The 25,338-nt window shown below is 39.8% G+C and overlaps 1 protein-coding gene across 4 annotated transcripts in view; it reads right to left on the bottom strand.

Annotated features, from left to right (window-relative positions):
* NFKB1 (nuclear factor kappa B subunit 1) overlaps positions 1-24,778 on the bottom strand; it is a 119,706-nt gene extending 94,928 nt beyond the window's left edge. For all 4 annotated transcript variants that reach the window (XM_020901945.2, XM_070452194.1, XM_020901946.2 and 1 more), the window contains exon 1: positions 24,690-24,778. The gene's annotated coding sequence lies outside the window, so the exon portion shown is untranslated. The remainder of the gene's footprint in view (positions 1-24,689) is intronic.
* Between the last annotated feature and the right edge of the window lie 560 nt (positions 24,779-25,338).

Below are 25,338 nucleotides of genomic sequence, written 5' to 3'. Positions count from 1 at the left end.
TGGCCATTCAGGGCCGGGTCAGTGCTTTGTCCAGCATGAGGGGAGGACAGCCGCCGTGCGCAGCGCTCTGTCCTCCAGAACCCTCCGCTGTCTCAGGCCACCTCCTCTCACTGTCAGAGCGGTGTAGAAACACTGGCATTAAATGTGCAGTCAAAAGGCATGAACGTAAGAGCCTTTTATTATCAAGGCTAGAGTCTCAGATTTACTCAACCCAGCCAGATGTCAATACATCAAAGGCCCTAGCAATCTTCTGTTACCCAAAGGCCCTGACAAAAATGAAGAGCCACATGACCAGATAAAAAAAGTGTTTAAAAATCACACACCATTTTGGATTTCCTTAAGAAGTACTCATTATTTTAAATATGTATAGGTTAACTTTAGTTAACTGTAGTTAAATTTACTTAGATCAAATTTTAGACATATTCCCTGAAAAAATTAGAAGATTTAAAAACACACAGTTGAAAGTATTAACTTGAGGCTAACTTTTCTTTTTTTCTTCATGAAGTCTATAGAGCATTCAAGGGCACTTGAGATGGGGGCTGCCCTAAAGCTGTCTGCGGTCCACCAGAAGCTGTCCTCTCCTTTCCCGCAGTAATAGACTTGTAGCTGGAAACAGGCTCAGTCAGAGTACACCCCACATGCCTGTGGAGTTAGGGACGGTCATTTGAAGAAACGCTTGCCAGTGGCATGTCAGAACTATTTACTGTGTGCCATTTCCAGGTCTGGGCTTAAAGCTCTTGACATCCTTCCTCAGTGTTTTTGTTTCTTCTCTTTCCCTCTGGATAGAATCTAGATATGGAAAAGATCTGGCTTCTACCACCTACATAATGATGAATGGCAGCTGAATGACGGTGATGTGAGAAAGGAATCAGCTCCCCTGTTGCTTAACCCAGCGTACCATCGGGTCTCTGTTAAAATGATTCAGCCCTCACTCTAAGGAATATATCATTCAACGATCCAAAATCCGCCCAAGGGGACCCCAAATTCCAGTGAGATCCTCTCCTACTACAGTGCTGTGACCAGGCAGGGGTTGGGGAGCATTGGAGGGTTCCTTGCGGGTTGCAGAATACGCCCAACTTCAGCAAGGGGGAAAGAGCAGCTCTGAGTTCTCCACAGCAAGAACTCCTGCAGATTTGCAGGAAAAATATTTGTTGAAAACAAGAAACTGACTAACAAATTACAAACAGCTGTAGTTGATTAAGGCCAGCTAAAAGGGGGAAAATCAACCTGATACAGTGAAGAATTAAGTCATTTGAAAGTCAAGAGTTTTGCCACTGCTGGGTGTGTAACTTTGGATATACAACTAACCTACAGTGTCCTGTGTTTCCTTATCTGCAATATGAAAGATTTTGATGGGGGATGGGCCTTTCAAAGAAAGAGAATTCTGCTCAGAATACGTTAGTCAGCTAATAAATGCTTATTCAAAGAACAAATCACCTACATCAGAACTCTATCTGTAAGTGCGGATTTTTAATATGGACTTCCATATATATCCAAATTAAAGATTCATTAGCATGATTTTCAGTTACATAAAGAATACTAGGGACTTTCCTGGTGGTCCAGTGGTTAAGATTTCATGCTCCAGTGTAGGGACCCAAGTTCAATCCCTCGTCAGGGAACTAAATCCCACATACCACAACTAAAAGATCCCTCATGTCACAACTAAAGATGCTGCAACCAAGACCCAGAGCAACCAAATGTGTGAAAGTCACTCAGTCGTGTCTGACTCGTTGCAACCTCATGGACTACACAGTCCATGGAATTCTCCAGGCCAGAATAGTGGAGTGGGTAGTCATTCCCTTCTCCAGGGGATCTTCTCAACCCAGGGATCGCACCCAGGTCTCTCGCACTGCAAGCAGATTCTTTACCAGCTGAGCCACAAGAGAAGCCCAGCGCAACCAAGAGTTCCAATAGATAAATATTAAAAAGAAGTAAATAAATATTAAAAAAAAAAAGAAGAATGATAGCAAATAGTCTTACACTGAAACATAGGGCTAACACCAGTTACAACATTCTATGTGAAAAATTCTTATTCTCAGAACACCACAGAAGCCTTAGCTTCCAAGAAAAATATTAAGACCAATTATTTATTTATTTTGCCTTTAATGTGGGCTCATCACCTGAATCCTCTAATCTTAGCCCACAGTCTTCAAAAGCAAAAGGAGGCTGCTGGTTTGTTAAACTGACAAAACCTGTTCAGAATCTCAATTACACTGATTTTACATATATATTTAAGGCCTGGCGTGCTGCGATTCATGGGGTCGCAGAGTCAGAAACGACTGAGCGACTGAACTGAACTGAACATATATATTTAAACCTGTGGATGGCTTCCTGACCTTTGATTTAATGTAAGGTGGGCCTGACCCTAATTCTAAAAATGCAACTAAATCTACTTGATTAGAACTGATGCAGAGTTATTATCATGATCACCACTGTAGTGAAAATCTCAAAGATCTCTAAATCAAACCATTGGAAAAACACCCAATTACATACAGTCCTCCCTCCAATATCTTCCCTATGATTTATGTACAAACCTGTACCAAAAGATCATAGTTTCAAAAGCCCAAAAGCAGTCCAAGAGATATGGATGATGGTTAAAATCTGAACTTGGCCTTTGTAAGACAGTTCCCTGTGAAGAGCTGAGGTAACAGTACCCTGGGAGTGATGTCACTGTTAATTCATGATTTAAAAATAAAATGTCAGATGAAACCAAGAATTATTTGGAAAGGATGAATCACTGAGTAATATTTGCATTAATTGTAAGAGCAGGTTTTATTTCAAAATTCTGAAATACCAACTAAGCCCTTGGAACTGAAGGATTAGGAAAGACCAGGGAAAGTCCCTACTTCCTTCCTGCTCCCCCAGCCCTCCTCTCACTTTCCCTTTGCACATAGTTCTGTGCTTTTGAGGACGGACCCCAAATCAGAAAGGGAGACACTGAAATGTGAGAAGATGGGCCTAAACTCTGCATCTCTCTCCCTCAACAGCAAGCTTTCAGGAACATTTTCACACCATGGAAAGGGAAATGGAAAATGTAGCCAGTTAGCAATAAATAAAATATCTCCCCCAGTGAACTTTTTTTTCTCACATTGAGAGGCTAATGTTATAACTGGATAAGTTCTGAATATGTGATGAGTTCTGCATGAAAGGCCTGATGGATTATTTTCTGCACATCTCTGACACTTCCACCACCGATATCAGAGGCTAACACAAGGAGGTCTCAGTGAGGGCTGCAAAACCAAGGTTACAGGGTTGCATCATTAAGGGTAGAGTTGGTGGCACTCCCTTCCTTGTAACCAGGGGAAAGGTATATTCACACCCCTTGACCAGAGCCCACTGTAAGAAAATACATTCTATTTGATTTAATTAAAAAATGACAATTTTTCATATCCATTAAAATGACTTCACAATCTGCAGTTTGAAAAACAGAATCTTAGATGCCATTCAGAAGATGTGGTTGGGAATCAGAGATAGAAAGTGTCTCCACTTTCAAATTTATTTTCAGTCATAATAGACACTATTGAGGTGTAATTTTAGTACCTCATCTTGGATGAAATAACAAGAAAAAGAGTGGCTTTTCATCATCTCTCTGTTGGATGATTAATTAATAAAAAGAATACACTGGAGCTTCTTTTCATGGAGGGATTTTTTGGAGGAAACATGCTACAAGATATACACACTATATATGTGAAATATCATATATGTACTACATATAATGTGAAATATTCAAATAAAAGTGTCCTTTCATGCCACAAACCTGTATACAGGTCAAGAAGCAACAGTTAGAACCTTACATGAACAACTGTCTGGTTCAAAACTGGGAAAGGAGTATGAGAAGGCTGTATACTGTCAGCCTGTTTATTTAACGTGTATGCAGAGTACAGCATGTGAAATGCCAGGCTGGATGAAGCACAAGCTGGAATTAAGATTGCAGCAAGAAATACCAACAACATCGGATATACACATAATACCACTCTAATGGCAGAAAGTGAGGAACTAAAGAGCCTCTTAACGAGGGTGAAACAGGACAGTGAAAAAGCTGGCTTCAAACTCAACATTAAGGAAACTAAGATCATGGCATCCTGTCCCATCACTTCAGGGCAAATAGAAGGGGAAAAAGTAGAAGCAGTGACAGATTTTCTTTTCTTGGGCTCAAAAATCACTGTGGATGGTGACTGCAGCCATGGAATTAGAAGACGCTTGCTTCTTGGAAGAAAAGCTATGACAAACTTAGACAGTGTATGAAAAAACAAAGATACCGCTTTGTCAGCAAAGGTCCATATGGTCAAAGTTATGGTTTTTCCAGTAGTCATGTTTGGATGTGAGAGTTGGACCATAAAAAAGGCTGAGCACTGAAGAATTAATTGATGCTTTCTAACTGTGATGCTGGAGAAGACTCTTGAGAGGTCCTTGGACTGCAAAGAGATGAAACTAGTCCATCCTAAAGGAAATCAACCCTGAATATTCATTGGAAGGACTGATGCTGAAGCTCCAATACTTTGGCCAGCTGATACAAAGAGTTGATTCACTGAAAAAGACCCTGATGCAGGGAAAAACTGAAGGCAAAAGGAGAAGAGGGCAGCAGAGGATGAGACGGTTAGACAGCTAGATGGTTAGACAACAGATGAGATGGTTAGACTGGGGGCTGCAGCCCAGAGAGGTGCAGGGTCCGACACGACTTAGCGACTGAACAACCACACTCACTCTGCAATTCCACTTCTAGAAATGTGTGCTGAAGAATTACACGGGCAAGAGTGAAAAAAAAATTACAAGACTATGAAGTGAAGTGAAAGTGAAAGTCACTCAGTCATGTCTGACTGTTTGCGACCCCGTGGACTCTACAGCCCATGGGATTCTCCAGGCCAGAATACTGGAGTGGGTTGCCGTTCCCTTCTCCAGGGGATCTTCCCAATTCAGGGATTGAACCCAGGTCTCCCACATTGCAGGCAAGTTTTTTGCCACCTGAGCTACAGCAAAAAACTGTAAACAATTTATATGTCCTTTGATAGGAGATTGTTAATTATAATTAAGCTACATTCATCTAGTTATACATTACACAATTGCTAAAATGATAATTCAGACCCATATATAGTAATGCAGAGACTTTTATTCCTTAAGTTTGTTTTAATTTTCTAACTTAATTATGTAATTGGAAATACATATTTTAATAGCAAAAAAGGAAAATAAAACCCTGTCCTGAATTTAAAGTTTAACTCTGACATCTTTAACAATTAATGATTACACTGAGTAAAACATAAAATGAATGAATCAAAAACTTCTGGACTCTTCTTTATAATAAATAGGAAAAAATTTATTTTAAAGGGGCTATTTATTTATATCTTCTGATCATATATTGATAGGGAAGATGAAAGTAGTGAGTTTAGTTTTCTCAGAATTGCTGATTTTTTTGAGTTTTTGAGAAAGAATGAATATTTGTGTCCTACCACATTTAGATTTGTATAAACTCATTTTCTGTTTTTCCACTCCTCCATTTCATTTTCAGCTCCCTACTGTTTGAGTTAGGTGCAATTCGACCAATTAACAGGTAGAATAGCTAACTAGTACGTACAACTGCCTAGTAAGTACTGCTGCTGCTAAGTCGCTTCAGTCGTGTCCGACTCTGCAACCCCATAGACGGCAGCCCACCAGGCTCCCCCGTCCCTGGGATTCTCCAAGCAAGAACATTGGAGTGGGTTGCCATTTCCTTCTCCAGTGCATGAAAGTGAAAAGTGAAAGTGAAGTTGTTCAGTCGTGTCCGACTCTTAGTGACCCCATGGACAGCAACCTACCAGACTAGTCTGTCTATGGGATTTTCCAGGCAAGAGTACTGGAGTGGGTTGGCATTGCCTACTCCACTAGTAAGTACAAATGAAATTAAAAGACGCTTGCTCCTTGGGAGAAAAGCTGTGACAAACTTAGATAGCATATTAAAAAGCAGAGACATTACTTTGTCAGCAAAAGTCCATCTAGTCAAAGCTGTGGTTTTTCCAGTAGTCATGTACGGATGTGAGGGTTGGACCATAAAGAAAGCTGATCGCTGAAGAATTGGTGCTTCTGAACTGTGGTGTTGGAGAAGACTCGAGAGCCCCTTGGACTGCAAGGAGATCCAACCAGTCAATCCTAAAGGAAATCAGTCCTGAATATCCATTGGAAGGGCTGATGCTGAAGCTGAAGCTCCAATACTTTGGCCACCAGATGTGAAGAACTGACTCATTTGTAAAGACCCTGATGCTGGGAAAGATTGAAGGCGGGAGGAGAAGGGGACAACAGAGGATGAGATGGTTGGATGGCATCACCGACTCGATGGACATGAGTTTGAGTAGACTCTGGAAGTTGGTGATGGACAGGGAGGCCTGGTGTGCTGCAGTCCATGGGGTAGCAGAGTTGGACATGACTGAGCGACTGAATTGAACTGACATTTTCAGAAAATAGAAACTCATTTTCTATGTTTTTCCACTCCTCCATTGCATTTTCAGCTCCCTACTGTTTGAGTTAGATGCAACATGACCAAGTAACATGTAGAATAGCTACCTAGTACATACAAATGCATTGTGCTTGAAGCTGGTATAAGATAAGGTCCTTGTTCACAACGGAATACCAATCTGACACAACATTCAACTATTACTGCATGCAAAGCTTACTAGTACAGTTAGTGACACATAGCAAATGCTAGCCATTTTATGTAGCACAGTAAACAATATGTTTATAAAAAATGATGGGAATAACAGGCAGTAAAAGTTTTAGGCACTCTGAGAAGAAACAAGTGTTTTCATTTCTTTCCCATCCTACATTTATGGATATATTGCCACATTCCCTCCCCATCCTTATCACTGCTGAAAAAAATGTTTGCATTTTGCCTGCAGGGACATTTGGCAATAGCTGTAGACATTTTCATCTGTTACAACTGGCAGATGGTCCTATTGGTATCTAGTGAGTAGATGTTAGAAATGCTGCTGAACATCCTCTGATGCACAGGACAGCCCCTCACGATTAAGAAATATGCAGCCCCAACGTCAGCAGGGCCAAGGATGAGAAACCCAGATGCGTGGCATTGTGTCATGACAGTGCGTCGCTTCACATGAAGAAAGAACTAAACTTTACTGAGTACCTGCCGTGAGCATGGAATGAGAGCTAGTACTTCACATATTTCACGTAACTCTCAAAATAATTCTGAGAAATACTACCCCAGATGAGAATACGGAGGTTTGTAGAGAGGAAGGCATCCTTAGATGGACGGAGTAATGCCAGCTAATCTGACTCCACTATGATTCAATCACTTTCTAAGAGGCAGAACTGAGTTTCCTCCTGGACTCACAACTTTAATATAGCATCTTAGCTCCAGGTCTCCTGAATGTTCAGTTTGAAGACAGTCTACCCTTAGTATATAGCCTGAAAACTGGAAGAGGATTGTGACAATACACAGTACTTAAGAGAGTTCTTCCGAGATAATTAAAAATGAAGGTAAAAATACCAGACATTAATGCAAATGGTAGTTGCCTTTTGCTTTGTTTTGCTTTAAACATCTCCTTTGATCAAGTTCAAAGGCTAGAAGGAGAATAAAGAGATTCTCTCTGAAACATGCCCATAGAAAACACCATTCTAACTAATGGTATGATGAAAGTATAAAATTAAGGTATATTGAAATGCTCCTTGAATGCTTCCTCCCTACATTAATTTAGTCATTCATTAAAAAAATATTTAGGCCTACTATGTGTCAGTTGCCAAAAACACCAAAGTACATAAGAGTGATGCGGTGCCTGTACTCACAGAGCTGACAGTTGTAGCAGATTGAAAGCAACGACCCAAAATTCTTTGCAGCTCCACCTGACAAAAGGAAACATCTATTTCTCCAACCTTTGAGTCTTGGTAGGCCTATTACTTACTCTAACAGAGTAGACAGAAGTGTGAGCTGTAAACACAGGCTTCACGGCCTTGCAATGACCATTCTGCTCTCTTTAAACACAGCTGCCTGTGAGTAAGCCTGGGCCCTCCCACTGGAGGCCAAGAGACCACACACGGAGCAGTGAGGGGACATACGCCCTGAGGACCCCGAGACCACACAGCGCCAGCGAAGCAGCCAGAAGGTTTCAGGGATCCGCAGATGACCTGGACAGCCTCACTAATTGAGAGGAATAGCAAATGCTTGTATCTCAGCTTTGTGGTGATTTTTTGTTTTTATGCAGCAAAGGCTAACTAATGCAACAGTTTAGTAAGTCGGAAGGCAGGCAAAAGCAACGCAACATAAGTGTCATGGGAAATGGAGGGCATGTGGGGCATAGGTTAGATAGATTATCTTGGTGATTTGGTAGTTACACTTTGTTAGGGTCTTATTTAGACCACCCCCTTTGTACTCATTTTACTTGTTGGCCTATTCAGTTTCCAAGTGAACAAAAGAACAAGGACAATAGGCAAAACCAGCACAGCATAAACAGAAATAAAAGTAGTACTGTTAAAACCTTCAAAATATAAATATTAATAAACTGCTGCCTGGAGAATCCCAGGGACAGGGGAGCCTGGCGGACTGCCGTCTATGGGGTCGCACAGAGTCGGACACGACTGAAGCGACTTAGCAGCAGCAGCAGCAGCTTTAAGCAGATACCATTATGTGCCAAGTCGTTTCAGTTGTGTCTGACTCTTTGCAACCCCATGGACTGTAGCCCACCAGGCTCCTCTGTTCATGGGATTCTCCAGGCAAGAATATTGGAGTGGGTTGCCAAGCCCTCCTCCAGGGGATCTTCCCAAAATAGGGACTGAACCCATTCTAAAACAAATTAATAATATTTTTAATCCTTTTAGCTCTCTACTTCTTGTTATTTAGTTGCTAAGTCGTGTCTGACTCTATTGCAACCCCATGGACTGTAGCCCACCAGGCTCCTCTGTGCATGGGATTTTCAAGCAAGAATGAACACTGGAGTGGGTTCCCATTTCCTTCTCCAGGGGATGTTTCTGACCCAGGGATCGAACCCATGTCTCCTGCATTGGCAGGTGGATTCTTTACTGCTCAGCCAGTAGGGAAGCCCAACTCTCTACGACCTAACACCAAATTTATCATTCCTATGGTAATGAGCCCCATTCCTTGACTTTCCAGCTTTTGCCAATGTATAATTCTCTCATGTACTCAGGGGAAAAAATCAGCCAACTTTTTCTCCTTTTCCCTCTGCCTATCTCACACATATCCAGTCAATAATCAATTTCTGTTGATTTTTTCTCTGTATTATTTCCTGTTCTGCCCCTCCTTTCCACATTCCTTTCACTGTTACATTCCAGTTAAACTTTCACCACCTCACCTCTGAATGACAATAACAGCCTCCACCATTCTCCTTTACTGTGGTGCTTTTTTCTTTCTTAAGCATCTTTCACATTATGGCCTTATTTCTTAAAAGACAAAGTCAAAAGTACTCAGCCATTTACCATATCACACTATAAGCATCACCCTTAACAGAGTCTTAATGCTTAAGAGGTAATGCTTATCATATAATATGCTGACTGGTTGAGGGCTTTCACTACATCCTAACTAAAACCTCTATGAGAGGCAGAACTGATCATTCAGAAATGCCTTGCTGGATATGTACACCTATAGTTAATTCATGTTGATGTATGACAGAAATCAAAGCAATACTGTAAAGCAACCATCAGTCAATTAAAAATAAGCAAATATTTTTTAAAATGCCTTGCTGGGTGCCCGTGGTGGGTCAGTGGTAAAGAATCACCTTCCAATGCTGGCGACATGGGTTCGATCCCTGGTCAGGAAGATCCCACATGCCTTGGAGTAACCAAGCCCATGCTCCACAACTACTGAGCCTGAGCTCTAGAGCCTCGGGGCCACAGCTCAGCTACTGACACCCACGTGCCCTGGAGCCCCTGCTCCACTGGAAGAGCAGCCGCGGCGAGGAGAAGCCCACGCACAGCACTGAAGAGTCGCCCCCAGCCCACCGCAACTAGAGAAAAGCCCGCAGAGCCACAAAGGCCCAGCACAGCCAAAAAATTACACACGATTTTAAATGCCTTGATCACCTTTATCTTGTATTCTTCGCTCACAGTACGCCCTGCATCCTACAATACCACCTTTCCTGCTTAAATATTACCCACTTCTCAAGCTTCTACTGAAATACAACCTTTGCCAAGAAACTCTGCATTTCCCCTGTAACCTATAGCTCTACAGTGCATGTTTAAGGGCTCTAATACTTCTGTGTATTGATTACTTCACACTTGACAACACACTATTCTACTCTTTATCTTTTTTTTAAAAAGATACCTAAAAATAGATACGGGCTTCCCTGGTGGCTCAGTGGTAAAAGAATCTGCCTGTCAATGCAGGAGATGCGGGTTTGATCCCTGGGTTGAAAAGATCCCCTGGAGAAGGAAATGGCAACCCACTCCAGTATTTTTGCCTGGGAAATCCCATGGACAGAGGAGCCTGGTGGGCTACAGTTCAAGGGCTTGCAAGAGTCAAACATGCCTTAGTGACTAAACAACAACAACAAAAATAGATAAGAGTTCTGCTTCTTTGTATTGCCAAATTAGTAAATAAATATTTTTAAAAATTAATTTTGCATTAATGGTAATAAATAGTGCAATTTCAGATTTGTCCAAATGTGAACTTTTGGTTTCAGTCATGACAGACAAACAATTACTAAACTTTCCCTCGTTGCCATAACCAAATGTAAAAGCTACACAAAATACCTAAAGCAATAATTTAAGACACTAGACAAGAGACAGTATGAGACAATATACTGTAAGAGAATGGAAAACACTTGAGGTGTGCTCCAAATTCATGTTTTGACTGAGGGTGTGTTCCAAACTATGACACAAGGGAACAGAACCCAAATAGATAGCAGCAATCTCATTGGGCAGAGTTTCAGAAAGGAGAGAGATACACAGAGAAAGAGGCTCATAAATCTGCATAGGAGTCACTTCTGGTCATTGGCCAAATACTAAACTGTGCTAGTGCAGGACAAGATTCTGCAAAGTCTACTAAAAACAGCTGCTGGAGATCCAAACCCAGACAAGGGGGAACAAGAATAAGCTGAACTGAGATTCCAGAAGTTCCTGGAACTTCTGAGACACTCTGAAGCTCTAATCATCTAGGGGAAAGAGAGATCATTTAACAATCTTAACATTCAGCTGTGACCTCATAAGACCATGCAATGAGAGTAAGGGACATATCCTAGAATAAGGGCTACTCTAAACTCATCTTAATAAAACCCAGTGATCCATGAGCAAATTTATTGCCTGTTACAACAAAATTCAACAACCTTTAAATGAAAACAAAGATCCATACTCTCTACAATGTGGTGTTCAGAATGTACAACAAAGAAATGACAAAATATGCAAAGAAGTAAGAAAATATGACTCAGAAGAAAAAAAATGACACAAATGATGAAATTAGCAGCCAATGCCTTTAAAACTGCCAATAGCAGTATGTGCAAGAATGGAAATGGAAACATGGATACAGTAGATAAACAGGAGACCTTGGCATAGAAATTAAAACTATTAAAACAGAAAACGATTGATAAAATCCTAGACTGAGATGAAGTTTCACTAAGTGGAATTAGAATATTGAGCAATGTAGAAGAAAGAATCAACAAACTTGAATAATGGTCAATAAAAAAACTAGTCAAAGTGAAGCACAGATTAGAAAAAGCAGAAAAAAACACTTTCAGTGAATTATGAGACAACATGAAGTGGTCTTATATATGTGTAATTTAGAGTCCCAGAATGAGAAAAAAGAGAGAAAAACTATTTGAATAATGGTGGGGAGTTTTGCAAACTTGATTAAAAAAAAAAATGAATCCACAATTCAAGAATCTCAAAAGCCCCATGTTGGATAAACACAAATAAAACCATGGTCAGTCATATTACAGCCAAACTGTTAACAACTAATGATACAAAAAATCTTAAAAATATACAGGGACAAGAGGGAACAATGGTAAGTATGATAGCTGACTTCTCGTCAGAAACAATGATGAAAGTGCTGAAAGGAAAAAACCAAATCAGTGAAAAATTCTATATTCAGCAAAAATATCCTTTAAAAATAAAAAGTGAAATTGACATTTTTCAAATAAACAGGAGCTGAGAAAATCTGTCGTCAGCAGGTCTGCTAAAAGATGTTAAAGAAAGTTCTTCAGGCTGAAGGGAAATGGCACCAGACAGAAACCTGGACCTACGTGAAAGAATAAAAAACACCAGAGGTGCATAATAGGTGGGTAAGGATAAGACTTTTTCTTGTTTGTTATTCAAAACACTACATTTTGGGGTTTATAACCTTTGCAAAAGTAAACGGTATAACAACAGAGAAGGGAAGAGGACAAATGGAAGTAAACCACTATCAAATTCTTACATTATATATGACATGTTACAGTATTAATTCATGGTAGACTCGAGAATTCATATTATAATCCCCAAAGCAACCACTTAAAAAATAGCCAATGAAGGAGATAAAAATGAAACTTTAAAAGTATCCCTGATTTATTCAAGAGATGGTAGGAAAGGAGGAAAAAGAGAATGAAGAACAGATGGCACAAATGGATAACAATTACCGAGACAACAGACGTAAGCCCAACCATGTCAAAAATTACATTAAATAGAAATAGACTGGAGTCAACAATACAAAAACAGAGATTGACTGTTGGACACAAAAGCAAGACTCAGGTATAAGTTTGCATGAGAATTACAGCAGCACAATTTACAGCAGCTAGGACATGGAAACAACTTAGATGTCCACCAGCAGATGAATGAATAAAGAAGCTGCAGTACACATATACCACAATGGAATATTACTCAGCCATAAAAAGGGATGCATTTGAGTCAGTTCTAGCGAGGTAGATGAACCTAGGGCCTGTTATACACAGTGAAGTAAGCTGGAAAGACAAAAACAAATTTCGTATATTAACACATATATATGGAATCTAGAAAAACAGTCCTGACGAATCTAGGTGCAGGACAGAAGTAGAGATGCAGACCTGGAGAACAGAGTTTGGACCCGGTGGGGGAAGGGGATGGTGGGATGACTTGAGAGCAGCACTAACACATATAGACACCGCCATGTGTAACACAGATTGCTAATGGGAAGCTGCTATCTAGGCTCAGGGAGCTCAGCCTGGTGCTCTATGAAAGCCTAGAGGGGTGCAACGGAGTGAGGAGACACATATGTACTTGCGGCTGATTCATGCTGCTGTATGGCAAAAGCCAACACAATATTGTAAAGCAATTATCCTCCAATATAAAAAAATTAAAAAAGAATTACACTTCAATATTAAAGACTGAGTTTAAAAGTACAAGTTATGCCAGTTACACCATGGAAATCCTAAATGCAAGAAAGCAGGTTGTATTAAAATATCATATACTGTAGACCTCAAGAGAAGGATGACTACCAGGGACAAAGAGGAACATTTCATAAAATGAAGAGTCAGATCATCATTGAGAAATAATATTGTAATGTATATGTACATATTCACAGAGCTTCAAGATACATGAAGTAAAAAGTGGCAGGACTAAAAGAAGTGGAAATATTTATAATTATAGTTAAGATTTTTAACACTCTTCTCTTGGTAATTGATAAAAGCAAATCAAGAGAACATCAGCAATTTTCATAGAAAATTTAGCAATACCACCCTGAGCTGAATTAACCTAAGTGCATATACAGTATAGAACATTCAACAAATGACTGCAGAATATACATTCAAGTGCACATGGAACATTCACCAAGAGAGACTATATGTTGGATCATAAAACAAGTCTTGATAAATTTCAAAGAAGTACACAAAATATATTATTCAAACACAATGAAATTAAGTTAAAAACTAAGATCAGGAAGATATCTAGAAATTCCTCAAACATATATGATTAAGTCAATATGTTAAATTGGAGGTGTGTCTTAGAATCAATAAGCATAGTAAATACAACCTCATTCCTCTGTATGAAAGAAGGATCTAAATTCTCACTGTATCTTGTCCACTGAAATCATGGGGGACAGGATTTTCTGAGAGAAGTGATTAGAACAAATTCCAACGCTTTCTATAAGAAACAAATCTTTGCCTATGGTGTTTTCTTAATCATAACTGACTGAAATTTATAGGATCAAAATGTTTTGGACATTTTTGAATATTATAATTAAATGTCAGGTATATCAAATGGCTGGAGAAGGGCATGGCAGCCTACTCCAGTATTCTTGCCTGGAGAATCCCCATGGACAGAGGAGCCTGGTAGGCTACAGTTCATGGGGTAGCAAAAGTGTCAGACACAACTGAGTGACTAAGCACATTTCAAATGGCAGATTCCATTCTAAGTAACATTTCTTTTTGTTTGCACTATAGCAGGATAGAAATCTGGTGAAAATAACTTTGGGTAGCTAGAGAAGTTCTCTAAAAATTATCGTAAATTATCTAAAACCTTACATGTTATAACTGAAGTCACTCATGGAATATTGCTGCCTTCCATTTCCCCATTAAAACCAATTGAATATTGTAAAGTAATTAGCCTCCAACTAATAAAAATAATTGGGGAAAAAAAACCAATTGAATATACGTATTCAAAGTTTATGGTCTTTCATACACATGGCATCAAAAAGGGATTTGACTTATTGGATTTTGTTCTGCACTTTTTGCTTCTACATTTCTATTTCTACAGATTTTTTTCTCCCTGAAACTAGAGTATGATGGGGTGGAGGATGCATGATGAGACAGAGCACAGAGGCTTCTTAGGACAGTGAAATATATACTCTTGTATGAAACCATGACGATTCCGTTCAGTTCAGTTCAGTCGTTCAGTCGTGTCTGACTCTTTGCGACCCCATGAACTGCAGCATGCCAGGCCTCCCTGTCCATCACCAACTCGTGGAGATTACCCAAACTCATGTCCATTGAGTCGGTGATTCCATCCAGCCATTTCATCCTCTGTCATCCCCTTCTCCTCCTGCCCCCAATCCCTCCAGCATCAGGGTCTTTTCCAATGAGTCAACTCTTCGCATGAGGTGGGCAAAGGATTGGAGTTTCAGCTTCAACATCAATCCTTCCAATGAATATTCAGGACTGATCTCCTTTAGGATGGACTGGTTGGATCTCCTTGCAGTCCAAGGGACTCTCAAGAGTCTTCTCCAATACCATAGTTCAAAAGCATCAATTCTTTGACGCTCAGCTTTCTTCACAGTCCAACTCTCACATCCATACATGACCACTGGAAATACCATAGCCTTGACTAGACGGACCTTTGTTGGCCAAGTAATGTCTCTGCTTTTTAATATGCTATCTAGGTTGGTCATAACTTTCCTTCCAAGGAGTAAGCGTCTTTTAATTTCCTGGCTGCAGTCACCATCTGCAGTGATTTTGGAGCCGCAAAATATAAAGTCTGACACTGCTTCCACTGTTTCCCCATCTATTTCCCATGAAGTGATGGGACCAGATGCCATGATCTTAGTTTTCTGAATGGACACTTGTAATTATACACCTGGCCAAACCCACAGAATGCACAACACCAAGAATGAACCATAATGTAAACTTTGGACTTTGGGTGATTATGATATATTAATGTTGGTTCATCAGTTGCAACAAACACACTGCTGTGGTAGGAAACACTGATTATGGGGGAAGCTATGCATGTGTGGGACAGGCAGTATATGGTAAATCCCTGTTTTTCCCCTCAATTTTGCTGTAAACCTTAAACTGCTCTAAAAAACTAAAATCATAATAAAAATAGAGTATGACTAAATTTTAATTTCATAGATGGCCTTTGTCTTGAGTACTGTTATGGAGTATTTATATTTTCTAATTGAGGAGGAGGAGACTTCACGGATTACAAATTAGAGATTAATATTGTTTTTTATTTTTTTGGCCATGCTGTGTGGCTTGTGGGTTCTTAGTTCCACAACTAGGGAGACAAGGGATCAAACCAGTGCCTGCCTGCAGTGGAAGCATGGAGCCCTAACCACTGGACCGCCAGGGAATTCCTAAGACATTAAAAATATTCTTTTGATCAAATATAGAGAAACGGATCACATTCTCTTAAATCTGATAACTTTAGTTTGGATTTTCATTTTTTACTAATTATCCAATATCAATAAAAATATGTCCTTTATGTTTTAAGAGAAAAGGATTCATCATGTGAACCAGCAATACTTACTTCTTTGCATACGGTGACAACTGTCCTAGAGGGAGAAAATGGTTTCCTCAAAGAAAAAAATCATAACCACCTTCCAAATACATACACATAATGATTTGCAGGCACCAAAATCAGGCCTTATACAGAGGACTGTTCACTTCCAGAGTCTTGATGTGAAGGCCTTTTCACAATGACCACTCCCATAGGTAAATGCTTCAATATATGCAGATGTCAGTGTATAAAATGAGTAGGGGGGGAAGGTTAACCACCCTCTCTCCTATGTCTGAAAAGATCTGACGCAAATAGTTCTTTCTCTCATGTCTCTTTGTCAGTGATCTTGAATACATGGCAATAAACAAAATATTTACTCAGATTCATAATTGACAAGTTAGTGTGAAAATGTGATTTGTTTTATGTTTTTATTTATATACTTTGTTTAGTGAGGAAAATCTGAAATGAATTGCCTTTAGGGCTTTTAACCATAGGAGAACTCAACTTTTGTGAATCTCACTGTTAGCACCTGGAAGTAATGAAATCATTCAGTCAACTCTCAATTGTATGTGGATGAATGAGTCATGGAATCAACACATATGTAATCCAACAGTCATTAATGAAACCTTTTAAATGAGAGTGAAGGGTAGGAATCTTGACTAAGAAGGAGCAGAAAGGGGGCTTTTGGTGTGCTGGTAATGTTCTATTTAACACTAAATGTGTTCACTTTGAGATAATTCATTAAAGTCATACCTTTGTGATTTGGGCAGTCTCTTAGTTATGTGATTTCCCCCCTTTTTAAAAGCTATTATAAAAAGAAAAAATTTTAAATGAAAACATTACATGATCTAATAAGCTCCATGAAATAATGTATTTGTCTTGTTCAACATTACATTCCCAGTGTACCTGGCACATAGGAAGGACTCAAGATATATTCAAAAGAATTAATGGTTAAAAAGAAATTCTACAACACACAAGTGGAAGAGCTTATATAAAAAGCAAAGGTTCTTTTTCAGCGTGATTAACTTTTCAACACTCTTAACTTCCTCTTTTTGGTTTTCCTGGGTGTTCTTTTCATATCTCCAAACACTGTGCTTATATCTTTTTTCTTAGTTGATCAAGTTTAGACATTGTGGCCTTGCTATGAAAGATGAGGACTCAGCTCATACCACTACCACTTACCTATCTTCTTCCTCCAAATATAGTTATAATTAGTGAGACCTTGAACCAATTCAGAATCAAAATACTGAATTTTACATTCAATTTCTGTATCATGTTTGCCTTCAATTTCTTTGGCAATATGAACATTGAGTAAAGAATAATTAACAACAAAAAGATGCAACTCCAGAACACCCGAATGTCAGGAAGAAGCTGGACTGGGACCATAAATGATAACTCAGAATACAAAAATAGAGAGCTCCTCATATTATCCTCATATGATAATCAATAATTGTCTTTGTACCTTCTCATGTGCATCTTCCTTAAGTTGACCTATCTCAATAAGGCAAGAAAATCTGAAATCTCCCAACAGTACTATTATAAGAAAAAAATAATTTCAGAGGGAGAAGCTTAGTCTAACCTCTCTCTTTTTTTCTTTTGAAGAGAGAAAATGAGGCCCAGAGAAATTAATTTGCCCCAAGTCACACAGCTTATCAATAGCAGTCTACCAATATTTTGTCTAGTTATTTATTTATTCATTCAGCAAACTTACCGAGCGCTGCACACATAAAAAGCAAGATGAAATCCCTGCTGTCAAGATATCTTCTGTCTAGAAAGTATAGGAAGTCAAGAGTCCATGGACTGGGAGCACAAAAGTCTTTATGGGGAAGTCAGGAAGAATGGATAGAGAAGGGACAGAGAAATGGTGATGTGCACACGTGCCTGAAGGCTGCATAGTGAGTGCAATGGCTAGGAAGGAAAGGACACTCCTCACCCAACGAGTGCATATGCAGAGGCCTCCAAAGTGAGAAAACATGGTGGACAGGAACTGAAAAGTGATCTGGTGACTTGAGAAACAGAGGATGGGTGAGGAGTAGGGTTTTGAGGTGAGGAGTGCAGGAATCAGCTTGTGAAGACAATGGAGATTCATTTCAGTAATACAAAGATTGTGATATGATCAGACTTGCCCTTTAGAAAGCTGACTTTTATGCTGAAATGAAGGATGGACTAGAAGCAGGAGATTATGCATCAGGAGACAACGCAAAAATGAAAGCTAGAGATTCAATGAGGAAGGGATGAATTCTGGAGATGAGAGGAGGCTGAATTGATAGAATTTGGTGATGTACTGGAAGAAATGAGTGAGTGTTCATGAAGAATGGGTTCCTAGATTTCCGGCATGGAAAACCTACTGAGTGGGCCATAGTGGGCCAACAACTGTATTCCCTAATGTGCTGGGAAAAGCAATTTGGTGGGTGGGAATGGTGATAAATTTGATATTGGCATATTGATGGGGACATCCATGTAATGACACTTAACTGCTTCAGCAATAAAATTATTTTCTGTGGCCTGCCTTGAATGAATGGACTCCTTCAGTTTAACACAGTTTTAGTAGGTATAGCACAACTGCCACTTGCTCCCCAACCCACCCCCATTATGAATCTATTCCAACTTGGACTAATGCCTATTTGACCATTATGGTAGACTTTCTAAGAGAAATTGGAAACTTTTCCTGCCCATCATAAAAAAAAAGGTAAATGACTGAGAAGGCAATGTTTTAAAATAGTCAGGAAATATTAATATGTCCCAAGCTGTGCTTGTTACATTTAGTTAAATGTCTAAAATGGGAAACTGGGTAAACACATGGAGAAATCATAAAGGCATTATATCAAATGAATGGTATGATATAGTATGGGAGAAAGGAAGTACAATTAACTGTTGTCAAATACCAGGCTTTTGATTTTAACATCCCACATGCACTGAGGTCTGCTTAACACAACTGACTTCAGAAGGTGTGAGAAATGACCATTGATTTCAATTAATCAAAAGGAGGATAAGCCACAGTGAAATATCTACAAAAAAGTTCTATTCAAGGACAACCTTTCCCTCCTTCCTTTCATTGTGACCTTCTTCTTCTCATCCATAATATACAGAATTTATCCTTTTCTCTGTAATTGTGATTCACTTCCTAGATTTTTATTTTTCACATTTAAGTAAAAAATAAAGTTCAAGATCTAACTTCACAGAGGATTCTCCCCAAAACTTTATCTATGCTTTCATTATCCTTTGTTTTAGCCAAAGTTTTCAACATTAAATTTAACTTTTATTCTTTAACTTCATGTTTTTTCCTACTTTAAATGCCCTCTGTATGAACAGCCAATCATCCTCCTTCCATCCTTGCATATTGTCTTTAACTTTATAAGTCACACAGGTGTTCATATTATATCAAGAGCATCACACCAGATGCCATACATTTTTAGGGATTCTTTTCTTCTGACCTCAAGACCACACCTAGCCCCCATTTAAAAGAAAAATACATTCTTTATAAGTCTTAATGATCAAACACCAATAAATGGTTAACTTAGAAAATAAACCTACACCTAAGTTAAGAACTAGTAGACAAAGTTCTTAAAACATCAATAAAACAAGAAGTCAGGGATTCAGGTTAAAACACCAAAGAAAAAAAAAAGTCATTTTCTCCATTCCTAAAATTCTTGTCTTGGAAGACATATTTTCCAAGACAATTAAGCTGTTCAAATGAACTGCGGGCAGGCTTGAACCTAGAACCAATGAATAGACAGATTAGAGAATCTGTCATCACTTTTAATTTTTATTCTTTCAAGCTTAATATCATTAGAATTGATTTCTGGAGATAAAAATGAAGGATCCATTTGCCCTGACACTGAAATATAGTTTGATGTGTTTAGTAAAAGTACACAATAGATAGTAATAAAAATGATAATTTTGTAAAATAATTATTTTGACAAAGTTCATTTTAGCAATTACTTCCTTAATGTTAATTCAACTCTTATTATAGATGTATGCTTAAGTTTATGTAGGTTTTGTAATTTTTTTAGTTCAAGTTAGCAAAAAAGAAATAGCTCATGTACAAGCACTAATGTAATGAATCTCATGTATCAAAAGGCTTAAATCTAAGAAAATTCCAAAGTTTTATTTTCCAGTAGGAAATGTTTGAACTGTCCATATAATTTTTGACTACTCCAGTGAAGACTGTGAAACATTACAGCTCTGTGTTTTGTTTATGCCCAGAAATTATGAAAAAGAAAATTCTGACTGACGGAGCTTTTGTAAAATTCTTGATGTCTTATTCTTTAAAAGGAGAGGAAAATAACTATCTGAGAAAATCAAAATTCCACAGTTCCAACTAAAAAGAAATTATATCCAATCTATACTGGCAAATATCTGACACTTTGCACTTATTGCTACACAGAAAGCACTCAACAACTATTTGTTGAATGAAAGAATCCCATAAGTTTTGCTCCATTTTGTTTGCTTTTAAAAAAGGCAGCCGTTTTCTGCAAAGAATAAAAATTATACTATTTTACCTTGCATTCTGGGAAGAAGTAAAAAACTAGTTCTTGCTTCCTAAATACTATATTCATCTGAAATTCACTAGAACAATAATTTATTAAAAAGTACCCCGTATGGGTCAGAATAAAAGCTGGTTGTAAGATTTTGGGTCTAATGATGAGATGTAAATGAAAAGTAAAAAACCAGTTTGTAATGGGGAATTAAACCATCTGTTTCATTATTCTAATGTCAAATAGGCAAGAAATTAATGCAGCTGAAACTTGTACCACTGACAATTAAATCGATCAGCTACTGTAAAAAATACAAGAGAATAATAAAAAACTAATTTATTTTTAAAATTTAAAATACAATGTCAAAAATTTTAAATACAATGATGTTTTTAGGATTAATATTCTAAATGCAACAAATATTTTTATCCATAATCTACAATCTTGAAGAGTCTATATACTCTTTAACAAATCAAATTGTGTATCACTGTTGTGTAAAACTTCTTAGGTTTAATTTTAGTCAAGCAATAAGATTTCACTTTACAACTTATTTTCTAAGCTATTAGTTGATGTTCAAGAGTAGGTCTACCAACTTCACCTGAAAATATAAAAGCGTATTAATTTGCATTCAGGAGCCCTCACTAAAACAACAGACACCAAAGGTATGAAACAATGTCATCGTTGTGAAAAGAATGTTACTTTTTTTCATCTAACAGAGAGGCACTGGATACTAATTAATGAAATATTGCCAAGATAAGTGTCTTGGTAATATGATCTTAACTACTAACTCCACTAGATTATCTGGTTGCAAATATTAATCTTTTTTAAAAGGAAAAAACAAAAAATCATGCTCAAGGAACTAAACTGACTTGCTAAACTATGTCGCAAGTCCCAACTTTTCTCTCTGAACATGAATGAATGCCTCTATCTTTAAAACTCTCAGTCTCCTAAGCAGTGACAGGGTCAACTAGGTATGTTTCTGATGACTTGTTTGTTCACCTCTAAAAACACTCTAGGGGAATTTAGTATTTATGGGAGATACAAGACAGCAAATGAGAAGTCATTCCCAGAACTCAGGGTAAACTGCTTCAATGTGGTTTTCTGGTCACCAAGCAGCAGCCGTCAATGAACTCTGATCAGACACAAATGCAGACACAGCAGCAGCACATTTAAAAGTGTCCCCCAGCCTGAAAATTCTGTTCTTTCCCTTCCTCATTCTCTTCTTAAAACATAAATCATGCCACCTTCATATGATTTATAGTATAAACAGAAAACCAATCAGTCAAAGAAAACAACCTCCCTACTAAAAGGGAAATAAAAATTTTGCATAGCCATTGATTCTTAAGTATCCACTCTTGGTAATGTGTTTCCTAGTTAATATGTAGACTAGAAGAGTATAACCTGAATATTCCCTCTTACTGGTTAAACTACTCTGCATTTCCACATACACTTTCTACAGCAGTCATTTCTGTGCTCAGAACAGCACTTCTACTAATAAGTTCTGAAAAAGATATTTTGACTACTTTATAAAAAATCTATGCAGAAACTCAGATATCATTTTTTAAATGTATTGTTTCAAAATATCAACTACTGTTCTTACTTCTCCCAAGTTCAAACTAATTGAAGGTTATGAAGTAACCACTTCCCCCAGAAGCCAGAACTTTCACCTCTTCTGAACAGGGGAATACCTCTCATAAATTAGGTAAAAATAAGGGCTTGCTGATTGAATGATAATCCAAGATTCCTGTAGCTGCCAATTCCTTATCGAGGCCTTCCATCTACCACAATGAGCAATCCCTGAAAGTTAAGTTAAGGTAGTAACTTTCTTCATCAGTTATCTGGAAGTCTGAAAGTAGTAGTAAAAACAAGCTCCATAGATACCAGTTTCTCAACTAGTGTCAATTTGTTCCAAGGAACATAACAAGAGAAATATGAGGACTGTGATCACTAAATCTAAAATTCTGCCTATTTCAGACCGATTGAGCTTTCATTAAGGGCAACTCAGTCATTACAGATGATCTTGTTTAAGAGGTAGAAGAAGGAAGTGCAAAGATCAAAGGAGTGCTTACAAAGGGGAACAACTATTTTTGTACCTATACTCCAGTATTTACTAACGAGTTTGAAAAACAGGGGCGTTTATTCAGCCTATATAAATGCCATCTGCAGGACATAAGATAAAATTGAAAGTTTAAAACTAAGATAACAGATTTTCAAATGCCACCAACCCCTAATTGGATTATAGCATTTTCCCGAAAAAGTCTTTCAAAGTTAGAAGTGGTTTTCTGTTCACAGCAAGCAGTATTTCACTGCCAGCATTAAATCTACACATAATGAGTCTTTCTTTGTGTTCACATTTGCCAAGTAGGCCGTGGCTTAGGAAGACATTTTATCTAAATAAGCTCCAGAGGGCTTTGAGGAGTTGCAGGTATGTCAATATGGATAAGTAAATTCAGGAGATCTCTGTTTGCTATATATGTTCTTCTCACTTTAGCAATTTAATTACATGATCAATCAATCTCTCTTTATTTCCTATCTTCTGAAGTTTACAAGCTCAAAAAAATGCTTTGCTTTAAGTTATTTACATGATTTCTTTAGCGCATCAAACAGTAAAAGGATTCATCTCTAGAAAGCACAATGTTAAAATCAGGAAAACAACATGCTTCAGCTGAGGGCTTTATTTTAATCAGATCCCCTTTTAAAAGTTCTAGCAAACACAAATGCTATTTAAACTACTCAGGAATATTCACTTGAGGTATTTTGCGAGAAAAATAAGCACTGAATACCTCAATCCTAAGCTTCAGTGTTTACCAAAGATCACTAGTTTGTAGAGGAGCCATTTCTATGCCAGAGTTATTAAATGTTTTAGTAATACCATAGTCATTTTCGCAGATTACGGGCTTTAAAACAAAATCCTTAAGTTAAATATAGTTATTTAGTTAACTGCAATGCTGAAAAACCCTACTTAACAAAGTCCATGAAAAGATCTTAAATCTTGATAATCAGCAAGGTCAACCAACCAACCAATCATCCTGCAAACAACTCTCCTAATTTACTACAGTAAGTTAATGAGAAATTTTGCCTAGCATTGATTTTCAAACAACACTCCCAGCAATTTCATTGCTGTTCAACCTATAGACTAACAGCACACAATCTGAACATTTACTCTATTGGTCAAACTACTCTGCATTTCCAGATACACGGTCTATTGCAGTCATCTGTATGCTCAGAACAGGACGTCTACCGACAAGTTCTGAAGATGAGAAAGATAATATTTTGACATCTTTATCAAAAATTTATACCAAAACTCAGCTATTTTTAAAATGTATTATTTTAAAATGTCATAATAGCTTTGTTTATATCATTTTTGTTTGAGAAGTCATGCACAACACACGGTCCGAGTGTTTCACATAATCAGACTGTCTTAAAAGTGTCCTAAGTGGGCATCTCGCTTTCAAATGCCAGTCCCTGTAGGATCAGTACCAGGCCCGCCTTGCTTTTTGAAAGGTACACACAGGTCCTATAGTAGGTAAATATATTCTGTCCTGGCTGTGGGTGGGGTGGTGTGTGAGAGAATGTGAGTGAACTGGGGGCTTCTTTCGGAAGGAGGAGTTCAGGAATAAGGCTGTCCGATCAATCTGGGGGAGTCGGGGAGGGCTTTCCCGGCTGAAAGGACTGACATGCACTTCTGCTTTCATTTTATGAAACGCCCTTAGGTGAAATCTGGTTCGGCACTGCACCAACCACCTTCCCCTCTCTCCTCCGCGCCCAAGCGCACCTCAATCCTCAAGCCAACCCCCGGCAGGGAGCGGGGGGTGGGTATAAAAAAGAAAAGTTGCCCCGAGTTCCCCTCCGCGTCCCGCTCCCGCCGGGCGGAGGGGCAGAAGAGAAGGAACTGCCCGGCCGAGCAGCCGCGGCCCTCCGGCCGAGCGGCCCGTGCTCAGTCCGGATGTGCCGGGCTCCCGGCTGGCCGAGCCCATGCGCCTCTCCACCACTGTCAACCTGCCCCTCCGGTCTAGTCGAGCGGTTAGCGCAGGAATGAGGAAGTCCGAGCGGGGCTGGAGGGGTGCGGGGCGGGCGGGTGGCCGGAGCCGGTCCGGCGCGGCCCCCACTTGCCCGAGTTCGGCTTACCCTGCTGGCAGGTCCGCGCTCGGCCTCCCTGCGCCTGTGGCTCCCGCTCCGGGGCGGCGCGGGCCTGGGGGCCGGGGAAGGGAGAGGCGACGGCCGGCCGGAGCCGGAGCGGGTCCGGGTGCTGGGTGGGTCGGCTTGGGTCCGGGCCGGCAGGCGGGCAGGCGGGCGGGCGGGCGCGCGGTCTCGCCGGGCCAGTCAGCGCCGCGCCATGTCCGCAGCGCGGGAGGAGGGAGCGCCGGGCGCGGGGTTGCGGGGCCGCGGCGTCGCCGCCTTCCCGGCCGCGGCGGCTCCGGCCTGGGCTGCGCTGGGCTCTCGGGGCCGGGCCGGCGGCTGCGCGCAGGCCGAGGGCGGCGGCGGCGGCGAAAGGCCCGACCGACGGGAAGGGCAGGGGAAGCTGTCAGCGCGTCGCCGGGCCGCTCCGGTGGCGAAACCTCCTCTTCCTGCCCCGGCTCGCTGGTGCACTTCTCTCTCTTTCTCTCTCGCTCACTCTCTCACTTCCTGGCTGGAAATTCCCACTGACGTCGAGAGAGTAGACAGACAGACGGACACACGCGCGCAAGGCGCGGGGGCGGGAGGTGGGGTCGCCGCCGGGGGTGGGGAAAGCCCGCACTCCGGGGGGACTGTGCGCCCCCGGCCCGGCCCCGCCTGC

This window comes from Odocoileus virginianus, chromosome 21 (genome assembly GCF_023699985.2).
Source record: "Odocoileus virginianus isolate 20LAN1187 ecotype Illinois chromosome 21, Ovbor_1.2, whole genome shotgun sequence".
NCBI classification, from domain to species: domain Eukaryota; kingdom Metazoa; phylum Chordata; class Mammalia; order Artiodactyla; family Cervidae; genus Odocoileus; species Odocoileus virginianus.
The sequence above is the reverse complement of the archived record's forward strand: the minus strand, read 5'-3'. Positions and strand labels throughout refer to the sequence as shown.